Source organism: Colobus angolensis, unplaced genomic scaffold (genome assembly GCF_000951035.1).
Source record: "Colobus angolensis palliatus isolate OR3802 unplaced genomic scaffold, Cang.pa_1.0 Scaffold310, whole genome shotgun sequence".
Taxonomy (NCBI): domain Eukaryota; kingdom Metazoa; phylum Chordata; class Mammalia; order Primates; family Cercopithecidae; genus Colobus; species Colobus angolensis.
Window position 1 is genome coordinate 3,621,735 of NW_012116378.1, and position 11,747 is coordinate 3,633,481.

At 47.9% G+C, this 11,747-nt stretch overlaps 1 protein-coding gene across 3 annotated transcripts in view; it reads right to left on the minus strand.

The window, feature by feature from the left end:
* TBL1X (transducin (beta)-like 1X-linked) overlaps window positions 1-11,747 on the minus strand; it is a 260,115-nt gene that overhangs the window by 193,142 nt on the left and 55,226 nt on the right. The gene's annotated exons all lie outside the window — the stretch shown is intronic.

Consider the following 11,747-nt stretch of genomic DNA (forward strand, 5'->3'; position numbering starts at 1 on the left):
TTTTTTTTTTTTCTCTTTTTTGTAGAGACAGGGTCTCCTTATGCTGCCCAGGCTGGTCTCCAGCTCTTGGCCTCAAGCGATCCTTCCACCTTGGCATTCCACAGTGCTGGGATTACAAGCGTGAGTCACTGCGCCCGACCATGCCATGGAGGTTTCACTGAAGTTTTTACCCTGAGCCTCATGACCCCCCAGGTCTGCATTATTCTTACTCCCAAACGACATCAGAAACAAGGCACACAGCTGCTGAAGGCCTTTTGGGCCTGGAAACCAGTCTCTACCTGGCTATGCCATGCCCAGTGTGGCAGGCACATGGCAGGTGTCCACACTGCCTTCCTACACCCACATCCGGGGTCTGAACGCATTCCACACAATGTCTGCGACCCCTCCTTTAGCATGTCTGAAATTCAGTGTTCCAGGCAACTGCGGAGATGAAGCCATCACCCCTCAGGACTGCCTTTAACTCATGGATCCAAGAAAACTGTGGCAACCACAAAGACCAGAGATGACAGAGGACCGGCAAAAGAGTAAACATCTTGGACCTTGAGGGCCATGCCATCTTGGCTGCAACCACCCAAGTCTGCCCTGGTGGCATGCTAAAGCAGCCACAGAGGACACAGAAAACAATGGGCACGGCTATGTCCCAATAAAGCTGGATTTTCAAATATGAGCTGTGGTTCACACAGACCTAGAGCCTGATCAAAACGTTACCATAGGCACTTCCTTTGTAATTTAATTTTAACAAGCCATATGCTAATTTCGAAATTGTTTTCCAAAAAACCCAAACAAAGCAGGAAAAAAAATTGGAAAACTTTTCCACTCCCGTATTTTTCAGTGTTGGTTTCCAGAACAGCCAACAACAGGTGGGATAGAATTTGGTGGCGCAGATGCAGCAATGTGTGGCCAAGATCCCCCTTCAGGGCTTCCCCCCGATCTCCAATTGCCACCCTCACCCAAAGCCAGGCCCCAGTGAATGGGCAATGTGGACCTTTACAAGGGCCTGGGCCCCTTGACTTGAGTCAGGACAAGCCCAGACCCAGAGCACCCCTGGGTTCAGCTAAAGACTCTGTGATCCCGCCCCAGCCCACTCCTCCCAATCCCCAAAGCAGCATCCCCCCCACCCCCCCCAGCTCCTGCACTCCCCAGGCTCTGATCCTGAGCCTCTCTCCCAAGATCCTCAGCACTGTGGCTTCCCAGGAAACCCATGTGCAGCTGTGGGTCACCTGCCCAGGGGCCCAGAGTGGGAACTAGGCAAAGAGGCTGGGGATCTCTGGAAAGGCAGGCCCGGGTACCACACTGAACTGTCCCTCTTCATCTGACAGTCATTTCTAATTCAGAGACACTTCCTTCCAAACGCCAATGCCTCACAATCTCTTTCTGTTCAGGACCTCAGGAGAAATCCTCACTCTTCAAATGGGAAGTGAAGTTACCTGTGTTCCTAAGACCCCCTGCATATAGGACAATTCCTTGGAAATGAACTGAGCTGCAAATGTCCTGACATAGGCTACAACATGGGAGAACCTCAGGGACATTATGCTAAGTGAAAAAAGCCAGACACAAAAGGACAAACACAGCATGACTCTACTGACATGAGGCACCTCAGACTAGTCAAATCCACAGACACAGAAAATAGAACGGTGGGTGCCAGGGGCTGTGGGGGAAGGGAGAATGGGGAGTTACTGTTTCATGGGGACAGGGTTTCAGGATAGGATAATGAAAAAGTTCTGAGACTGGGGCACGGTGGCTCCCACCTGTAATCCCAACACTTTGGGAGGCGGGAGTGGGTGGAACGCTTGAGGCCAGGAGTTTGATGCCAGCCTGGGCAACCTAAGGAGACCACGTCGCTACAGAAAGTTAAAAGATTAGCCGGGCATGGTGATGCGCACCTGTGGTCCCAGCTACTTGGGAGGCTGACATAGGAGGATCGTTAAGACTGTAGGGAGCCATGATGCACTCCGGCCTGGGCAACAGAGCGAGACCCTGCTCCACTCCCCCGCCAAGAAAAAGAAAAAGTTTTGGAGTTATGAATGGCGGTGATGGCGGCAGAACAGTGTGAATAGGAGATCCCAGCACCTCAGTGCCCATAAATAAACACACTCAGTCACTCACATGTTGTCAATGGCTGCTTCTGCCATACAACACCCAGAGACTACAGGGCTCTAAAACCACGAAGTATTGACTATCTGGCCATCGACAACAAAAGGTTTACTGACCCCTAACAAAAACAAACCAAAATATGGGGCGGAGCAAGACAGCAGAAGAGAAGGTTCCACTGATCGACCCCCACCCCAAGGACACCAATTTAACAACTATACACATACACACAAATAAATAAACCAAAATATCCCAAACCTTTTTTCTAATGCACATTTAGGGTCAGTGCCTAAATACGGCCTAGAGAGATTATGGTGAATCACTTAAAAAAAGGTCGTACTACAATAAGTACAACAGAGACGAGACCCCTATAGTCATTTTCCCCAAAGGAATCTGTAGGGCAAACCTGCCTCTTGTCCTTCTCTCTCGATAGTCCCTCTCCCACACTGGAAATAAACTCCCGTAGCAAGTAGAGACGGCTGGTTTCTCCCCCGAGGCGATGTTGAGTCACTGAGTGCAGCTACAGTCACTCCTCACACTGCGGCCTCTCTGGGTCCACCCCACACCAACAAGGCAAGGGAAGCAAAGGGCTTGGGGGGTGGACAGGTCAGGACCTCCTTTCTCCTGTGTGATCCACGGCGATCCTCCTTTCCCCTGTGTGATCTCCCTGCCCACGCGTGGCTCATCTCAAATCCCACACAATCTCCAAGCCTCAGCTTCCCAGTGGTTCTGTATGGCGGGGCCTTTCTAAACGCACAGGGACGGGCTGCTCCCCATCACGATTCCCATGACTGGGGACTCCCCCTTTGGTGTGTCTGTGGCTGCTTTCCAGTATCTGCCTCCCCGCAAGTCTATCCAACTCCAGGAGGGCAGAAAGCAACTTTCCCCAACGCGACTACCTCCGAGCATGGGCCCGCACAGAGGAAGCTGCGGACACACGCTTACAGAATAGTCTATGAAATTCAAAAGTCAGTGGCCATAAATGGAGTTTTCGTGGAATATAGCCACATTTGTTTATTTATACAATGTGCAGGGCTGCCTTCTCACAATGTGGCTGAGTTGCAGAGGTGAATAGTTGCCAAGAGTGGCCCCAAAAGCCTAAAATCCATACTCTCTGGTCCCTTACAGAAAAAGGGTATCCACCTTGCTGCAGAAGAAAGACCACAGCGCTTACAACTGGAAAATTACATCTTGGCACAAGCTCTGCCTCCCAGGGACCCCGGGCAAGTCGTTTCATCTCCACGTCTCCGAAAGGAAAAGACCACACCAGAGTCATCAACATCTCTCTCAACTTAACACTCCAGTTCACTCTCAGGTCAGCTCAGAGAGGCCTTGAGAGCAGAATGCCAAAAACACAGGCTTCATCTAGAAAAGATTACGTGCAATCTACTCTGCTCGTTCAGGTGACAGGCAAATTTTATCTGCTTTTGAACTCATCTCCACCTCCAGCCCCAAAATAAGGAAGGAGGAATCCAGTAAAGCTCAGAGAGCCAGACTTCACTGAGTCAACCAGGTTTCACAAAGAGGCTGTGTTTTTGTTCTTGTTTTTGTTTTCTCTCTCTCCCTCGCTGTCTGTCTGTCTCTCTCTCTCTCTCTCGCCCCATGCCCATCTCTCTCTCCCTCCCTGCTCATCTCTCTCTCACACACATACTCACACACATACACACATGCACAGACATTCTCACACACACCCCTTCATCTTGAACTATAGGTGCAGCTGCACCCATGAGTCTTATTTCTGACACAGGAAGAAACAGGACTAGAAACAAAAATGAGGCAGGAACGTTCCCAGACACAGGAATACCACTAGATGCTTCAGCACTCAAGTCTTTCAGGCCAAAAGAGGAAAACCACATCGAAGGTATCTAACACTCCTAATACTAGTATTAGGGATTTTTTTTAACACAAAATCTCTTTGGGAAAAAATTATTTTCTCTGCACAATAATAAAGAGAGGAAAGTGCCTGTCCAAAAACGTAATTCACATAAACATTTAAATGCTGGCCAAGTTGGTATTGTTTTATGTGTCACAGATGCTTACATACCAAGGCACATTTATATTACAGCTGAAGTGAGTTATTTCCTCCTGCTCATAATCAGTTCTTAAACAGTACAGAATCAAAGGCAAAACAACACTCAGGAGACTACGTAATTTTTCCATTCAAATTTGGATAATTTCTTTTAAAAAAGCAAATCTCTATCATGTAAATCTCAGCAAAAATGTCTCCTTATTAAGCAATTATAGACCATTTGGATACTCCAGGGAAGGTCTAATAACATCTTAGTATGTGGCTCCCAGTGTTCCTGCGGTATGTGCTGTTACAAGTTTAGAGTTATGTGTTCACTTCTCTTATGGAGAAATTTGTCCAAATACCTAGGAATGTGAGATCAAAAAATAAAAATAAAAGCATACAGTCTATTCAGCTATTAGGTATACTACTTTAAATATTCAAAACAAGTAAGTGTGACTCTGACCTCAAGTCTAATGGGAATTTGGAAGGAGAACAAAAATAGCCGTCCTCTTAAGACTGCCTACAGTGGACCTATGGTGTTCTGGGTTTCCATGGAAGGTGTGTGGAAAGAGGAAATTTCTCACCACTGAGGGAAATCAAGAATCCCAATAAATCCCACTGTCTTGTCTGTAATTGACTCCCATCTCTCCAGCTCCTGGACCACACCCTGGTCCAAGGAGCCATCATCCCTCTGGAATATTCTAATGGGCTCCAACAGCCAACCCACTTCCCTTGCCAACTCCCTCCAAGGCCAGGTGATTGTTGGAGCCCAGGAGTTCAAGACCAGCCTGAGCAACATACCAAGACCTCATCTCCACCAAAAATACAAAAATTATCTGGACATGGTGGCATGTGCCTGTAGTCCAAGCTACTTGATAGACTGAGGCAGGAGGATCGCTTGAGCCCAGGAGATCAAGGCTACAGTGAGTCATGATCGTGCCACTGCACTCTAGCCTGGGGGACAGAGTGAAACCTCGTCTCAAAACAAAAGGAAAAAAAAAAGGTTTAGAAAGCACACATCAAAGAACTGAAAGCAGGATCTTAAGGAAATATTTGCGCAGCCAAGTTTGTAGCAGCATTATTCACAACAGTACAAAGTTGGAAGCAACCCAGGTATCCATCTACAGTTATAGGAATAAAGTGACCTATCCATACAATGGAACAGCACTCAGCCTTAAAAACGAAAGACATTCTGACACATGCTACCACCATGTGGACGAACCTGGAGGACACCACGCTGAGTGAAATCAGCCGGTCACAAAATGACACATAGTGTAGGATTCCACTTATCTGAGGTCCCAGAGCTGTGAAGCACACAGTAACAGAAAGTTGGTGGGTGCTAGGGGCTGGGAATGGGGAAATGAGTGGGCAGTTACGTATGGAGTTTCAGGACTACGAGACAAAAGGAGTTCTGGAGGTTGGCTGCGCAAGAGTGTGAATGTGCTTGCTGTTACTGAACTGTACACTTAAAAATGGTTAAAATAGGCTGCGCACAGTGGCTCACGCCTGTAATCCCAGCACTTTGGGAGGCCAAGGCGGGCGGATCACCTGAGGTCAGGAGTTTGAGACCAGCCTGGCCAACATGGTGAAACCCCGCCTCTACTAAAAATACAAAAATTAGCTGGGTGTGGTGGCACGTGCCTGTAATCCCAGCTACTCAGGAGGCTGAGGCAGGAGAACTGCTTGAACCTGGGAGGTGGAGGTTGCAGTGAGTCAAGATCGTGCCACTGCACTCCAGCCTGGACAACACAGTGAGAAACTCTGTCTAAAAAAAAAAAAAAAAAGTTTAAAATGACAAAATTTTATACTACATGTATTTTACCAATAGAAAGAAAAGAAAAAAGCACTATTCAACAAATCATGTTTTTGATATTTTGACATTTGCACTTTTATAATCCCTTCCTTTGTGATTCTACTTTTATTTTAGAATGTGATTCTGAGACCTCTGCGGCTTCACTTGATGACTACAGAGAGCCACGCGTACAGACAGAAAGGTTAAGGACACCGATGTAAGGCAAGGGGGCCAATAAAGGCACACGACCCTTTTTGAGTCTCAGGTACAAGGACTTTGCGCTTACTTCCCCTCAAGGGTGGGGCTGGGGGCGCCTCGCTGAAGTCTCTGTCCCCACACTGTGCTGAGCCACTGGTGTTTTGAGAGAGTCTTGAGCATCAAGATAAAGGAGGCACCAGAGCAGAGAAAGACAGGACCCTGCCAAGTGTGGGTGACATGGCCCAGTGTGGCCTGGGGTGGGTGACATGACCCAGTGTGAGTGGCGTGGCCTCATACAGTCCAGTGTGGGTGACCTTGCCCACTGTGGCCCGGTGTGGGTAATGCTGCCCAGGGAAAGGGGGACCCCAGGTCACAGCACCAGTCGCTGTTGCTCGAAAGGCAGGGACAGAGGGGCTGGGCAGACTCGGGGGGTTCACAGTTCCGAGTTCCCAGGTGCCCTGGGAAGAGTGCTTCTTTCAAGCGGGGGCAGAGGCCAGACGGCATGCAGTGAAGGGTGAAAGGGCGACAGCTGAAAGGAGTGGAGTCTTTCTTTGAAGAATGATGACGAGGGAGAAAAGTCAAAGCAGGGCAATCAGCTACTGGACTTGGGGTTTGGGTTTTTTTTTTAAACATAATGCTTTATTTGTGTTTTTAGCGCTAAACACAAGTGGAGAGTGTGTAGAGAATGAAGAATAGAAGACAGAGGTGAGAGAGATTTTCTTCCCATACAAAGCCTATAGTTTTTACTAAATCCCAAACCACAAGAACTCTTGCTGACCTCACAAAATTAAACCCACGTTGTCAACACGTTCAGAAAACCTTGTGCACAGATGGAAACTTTCAGATGGTCTTTTCCTTTCCCATGGGGACATGTCAACAGAGCCGCTGGGGATGGAGAGCCTGGTAACAGCCTCCATTCAAAGGTGGGAGCCTGAGAAAGTGAGTTCGACTGAGGCAGGAGGGACAAGGCATTTCTGCTGCAGAGAAGTGGGGACAATGAACTCCACTACAACTGCTTCCCCTTAGAGCTGGCTTTCCTTCACTAATTAACGAAGAACTCTAGAGCATCCAAACAAGAAGAAAAATCACACAGTCCCAACCCTGCTGGCGTTTACATAGTTATAATGAGAAACACACAGGGCTGGAATCCAGCACACCAAGTTCTGGGGTGTGGGATACGTGAGCACTGGCCCTGTTCTCCTCCGCCAGTGCTCAGCCCTGGTCTTCAGAGAACTCCTCCCACCTGCTACGGTCAGCCTTCCCCAAGCCAGGGGGCCTGCAGGTTTCGCTTCTGGAACCAGCCCACTGGGATCATCTGCAAGCCCTCATCCTTCCTTCTCACTCAGGGACCAGACAGTCTCATGGGCTAACCTGCTCTGTCCAAGACATCTCCCCATATGGAGCTATTGAAATACATATTTAGGCTGGGTGCTGTGGCTCAACACCTGTAATCCTAGCACTTTGGGAGGCCAAGGTGGAAGCACTGCTTGAGACCAAGAGTTTGAGACCAGCCTGGGCAACATGGTGAGACTCCATCTCTACAAAAGTTAAAAAAATTAGCTGGGCAAGGTAGCTCACGCCTGTGGCCCCAGCTACTTGGGAGGCTGAAGTGGGCGGATCACTTGAGCCCAAGATGTCAAGGCTGCAGTGAGCCGTGATTGCGACCTTGCACTTCAGCCTGGGCGACAAAGCGAGACCCCATCTCATGGGGAGGAGAAAAAAAAAAGAAAAGAAGAAAGACAAAAATATATATTTAAAAGGAATAAAATTTAAAATTCAATTCCTCTGTTGCATGAGCCACATTTCAGGTGCTTCATAGCCAGACATGGCTACCAGACTATACACAAAGTTCCACTGGGCATGTCGTCCTTTTTAGTCTGCTCTGACTTAACCAATTAAAGCTTTGGTTTTCAGGGTTTTTGGTTGCTTGCTTTTGGTAGTTCAAACAATAACTGACCCTTGAACAACATGGATTTTTTTCAATAAATACAATCGGCCGTCCTTATGGGCAGGTTCTGCATTGACAACCAAATTCAGATGGAAAATACAGTATCTGGGGATGCAAAACCCACAGACACAGAGGGCTGACTTTTCCTATCAGCAGGTTTTGTAGAGTGGACTGCAGGATTTGAGTGTGCACACATTTGGGTATCCGCAGGAGGTTCTGGAACCAAACTGCCAAGGATACCAAGTGATGACTGTAATGAGTTCAAATAAGTTCTTAAACAGAAAGCCTTGACTCAAGTACACTAAATGAGGCTACTCTGATTCTAGGCAGGGGTCATGGGAGGAGGGAGGTCGGCCCTGGCCAGCAGTCTCCCCACCCCCAAGCACGCACTCTCTGCTCCCCAGTGTACAATCTGAAAGCCTGGGTCAGTTCCTGCATCCACCGGACCCACCACCTCTGGCTTTCCCTGCTCCCTTAGAACACCAAGACCTTCACATTAGTCATCTCTAGGTAAAACTTTTAAGAGAAATCATCTTCCTTTCTGCTTCCAAAGGTTCCACGTTTACGACCTTCCCATCTGTTCTGCTCCTTTTCCAAGGTTAAACCCTCAAAATTTCCCTCCTGCAAAAAATACGTCCCCTCCCCTCATTCTTTATCTTATCTCTTGAACTTCATTTTTGTTCCCCTTAGAAACAGGGTCTCCCTCTGTCACCCAGGCTGGTGCACAGTGGCACAACTGCAGCTCACTGCATCCTCCAACTCCTGGGGTCAAGTAATCCTCCCACCTCAGCCTCCCGAGTAGCTGGGATTACAGGTGCGTACTACCACGTCCAGCTAATTTTTGTATTTTTTGTAAAAACAGGGTCTCTCTATGCTGCTGCTGCCCAGGCTGGTCTCCCGACTCCTGGGCTCGAGCAATCCTCCTAACTTGGCCTCCCAAAGCGCTGGGATTACAGGCATGAGCCACCATGCCTGGCCCTCTAGAACCTGTTTAACTCAACCACAAGTCTCCCCTAGTGTAAAAAAATTCTTCCCCCACACCAGCTTCCCTGTCAAGTGCTGTTCTGCGTCTCCCCTTATCTGTAAGGAGGACCACTCCAAGGAGAGGTGTATCCCCAATACCACCATCTTTTTAGCCACTATCCTATTTATTCCATCTTCAGCCAGCTGCAGGTGCACTGCCCCTACCCTGGAAGCCAGCGTGGATACTATGGTGTCTATGTGCCAAGGACACCTCTGCAGCCCTGATAACTCCAGGTCTCCTCTCGCCTCTCTTGTCAATCTCTGCTCACTCTTCAGGATCTCTCAGGGGCACACCCTTCCAAGAACTCCTCCTCCCATCTCCCTGGCCTCTAGCCCCAGGCCATCTCATCAGCTCTCAGCCCCATTTCAAATTCCTATCTCCAGAGCTCCCTTTTTACACCTCTGCCTTGTGTCTTCCAACTAGACCACGGTCCCTGGGGGGCAGTGGGGGTCAAAGATCTGTGCTACTTATTCTGGTAGAGGAGGTGCTTGGTAAACAGCCGCTAAATCCAGCACCGAAGTTCTAGAGTGTAAGTGTAATTTGCCTCCTTTGGGTTTTCCATGCACATATTCCAGTTTGTGGCTACATAAAAGGAAGGTTTAGAGCAGCAAGTAATGGAAACCAGGGGCAGATGAAATCGTTCAATGGTGAAGGAAGATTACAGTAATCAGCCCCACCCACAACTCCGACTGCCAGAACACTCATTGAAGAACACCTTCCTGTAAGCTCTGCTCCTACCAAGAAATACTCCAGGCCAAGGAGATCAAAGGGCCACATGCCCATCTCCTCAAAGTTATTTTTAGATCTTGTCAGAGTAGGACAGGAGAAATGAGAGATTTCCCACTCCACAATTATTCTGGCAGCTTTTAAAGTAGGTTAGCATGAAAAATCATCTGGGCTGTCACGGCTGCTTTTGAATTCTAGCTAATTTTTATCCCCGTTCCTCCAACCCCCTCTCCTTGCCACTCCCCCAGCAGCAGAGGTACATGCCTGCAGCTGAATGCCTGGAGAAGTCAAGAAAGAAAACGCGGAGAGGCAAACCAAGGAAGCCGCTTCCCAAAGACACCACAGCCATTGGAAAAAAGATCCTGCCTGCCTACTTCATGTCTCAAAAAGCAAACATGTTGAGAGAAGAAATTTTGAAATGAGAGTGGTCTCTAAATTACAAATGGGATACAGCCCAAGTCTTTTGTTACTTCCTCAGAAATGTTTTTCTCCTAGAAACTATGCTGTAAAAAATAGGGTCAAATTCCCAACTAGCCTAGAAAGGCTTTTTAAAGCCCACGACATAAATGAAATGTACATTTGCCATGAAAAATATACAAGTAGGCCGGGCCCAGTGGCTTACACCTGTAATCCAAGCACTTTGGGACAATGCAGTGGGAGGATCACCGAGCCCAGGAGTTCGAGGCTGCAGTGAACTATGATTGCACCACCGTACTCCAGCCTAGGGACCAGAGCAAGACTCTGTCTGTAAAAAAATTAAAATGAAATAAAAAAAAATGTGTGTGTGTGTGTGTGTGTATATATATATATATATATATATATATATATATGTAGTATACCATATGGTGGCAACTGTACATTGTGGCATTCCGTGTCTCAACCATAATGTTACTGAGGGGAATGTGTTCCATGTACCCCATGGACAAGACAGAAACCACGTGGCATCGCCTTCACGTGATATCTCCCTAGCCCAGGCTCAAGGAGACACAACCATCTAAAACAGTGACTGCAAAAGCAGGAAATGGGTCAGTACCCTTCATATGTCTGCTAAGCTGGCATCGCACAGAAGACACTAGAATGTAGCTAAGCACCAGGGGAGCAGAAGGCTGTCCATGTAAAATCCCAGCTCCACCACCTCCTACCTATAGGCCCTGCCTTACATGTCAGCACGGACAGTCTGCGCGTGTGGCCACCACTCTGGTTCTATGATAACGGGGTAAGGAGGGTCTTCAGGCTAAGTGGCTCTCAGAAGCTAACACCAATTCCCAAAAGATTGTCACCAACAATCCCAATTTCTGGGTGACTGAGGAGGATGCAGAAAAAGGCCATGAACAAAGGTAATCTTTCAGATGACCCAGCCTCCTCTCTTCTCATGCCCTGCACAGAGGTGACCCACACCTCCCTCATTTCATGCAACAGTCCTTGGGCTCTGTCTTCTGGTCGCAGCTGTTACAGGACAAAGCCAGCAACAATCCCTTCTAATCCTGAGGCATAAATAACTGATAAGGTTTAATGTATTACCTCTCCCAGGACTATTGGCACTGTAACTGGGAAGAGACTTCACATCAAGTAAATGACTCTCGAACTGTAAAATACCAGGCTTCTGCAAGCAAGGCGAGATGAGAATAGGGTGGAAATGAAGAAGGGATCAGGACAGGTGAAAGGCCAAGTCACACCACCGAGGTGGTACGTGCCTTCAAGCACTCAGAACTACATGCTAGTTCTGCAGAGGACCAGAGCGCAAATATCTTAGACTTCGCTAGACAGACAGTGTCTGTTGCCATGGTTGCAACACCGCTTGTAGTGAAAAAGCAACCATAGAAAATATGTCCATGAATGGGCATGGCGGAGCTCCAGTAAAACTTTATCTGAATGTCACACCATTTCCATGTATCAACAAGGTACTGTTTTTTTTGGTTTTTTTTTTTTTTGAGACAGGATCTGGCTCTGTTGCCCA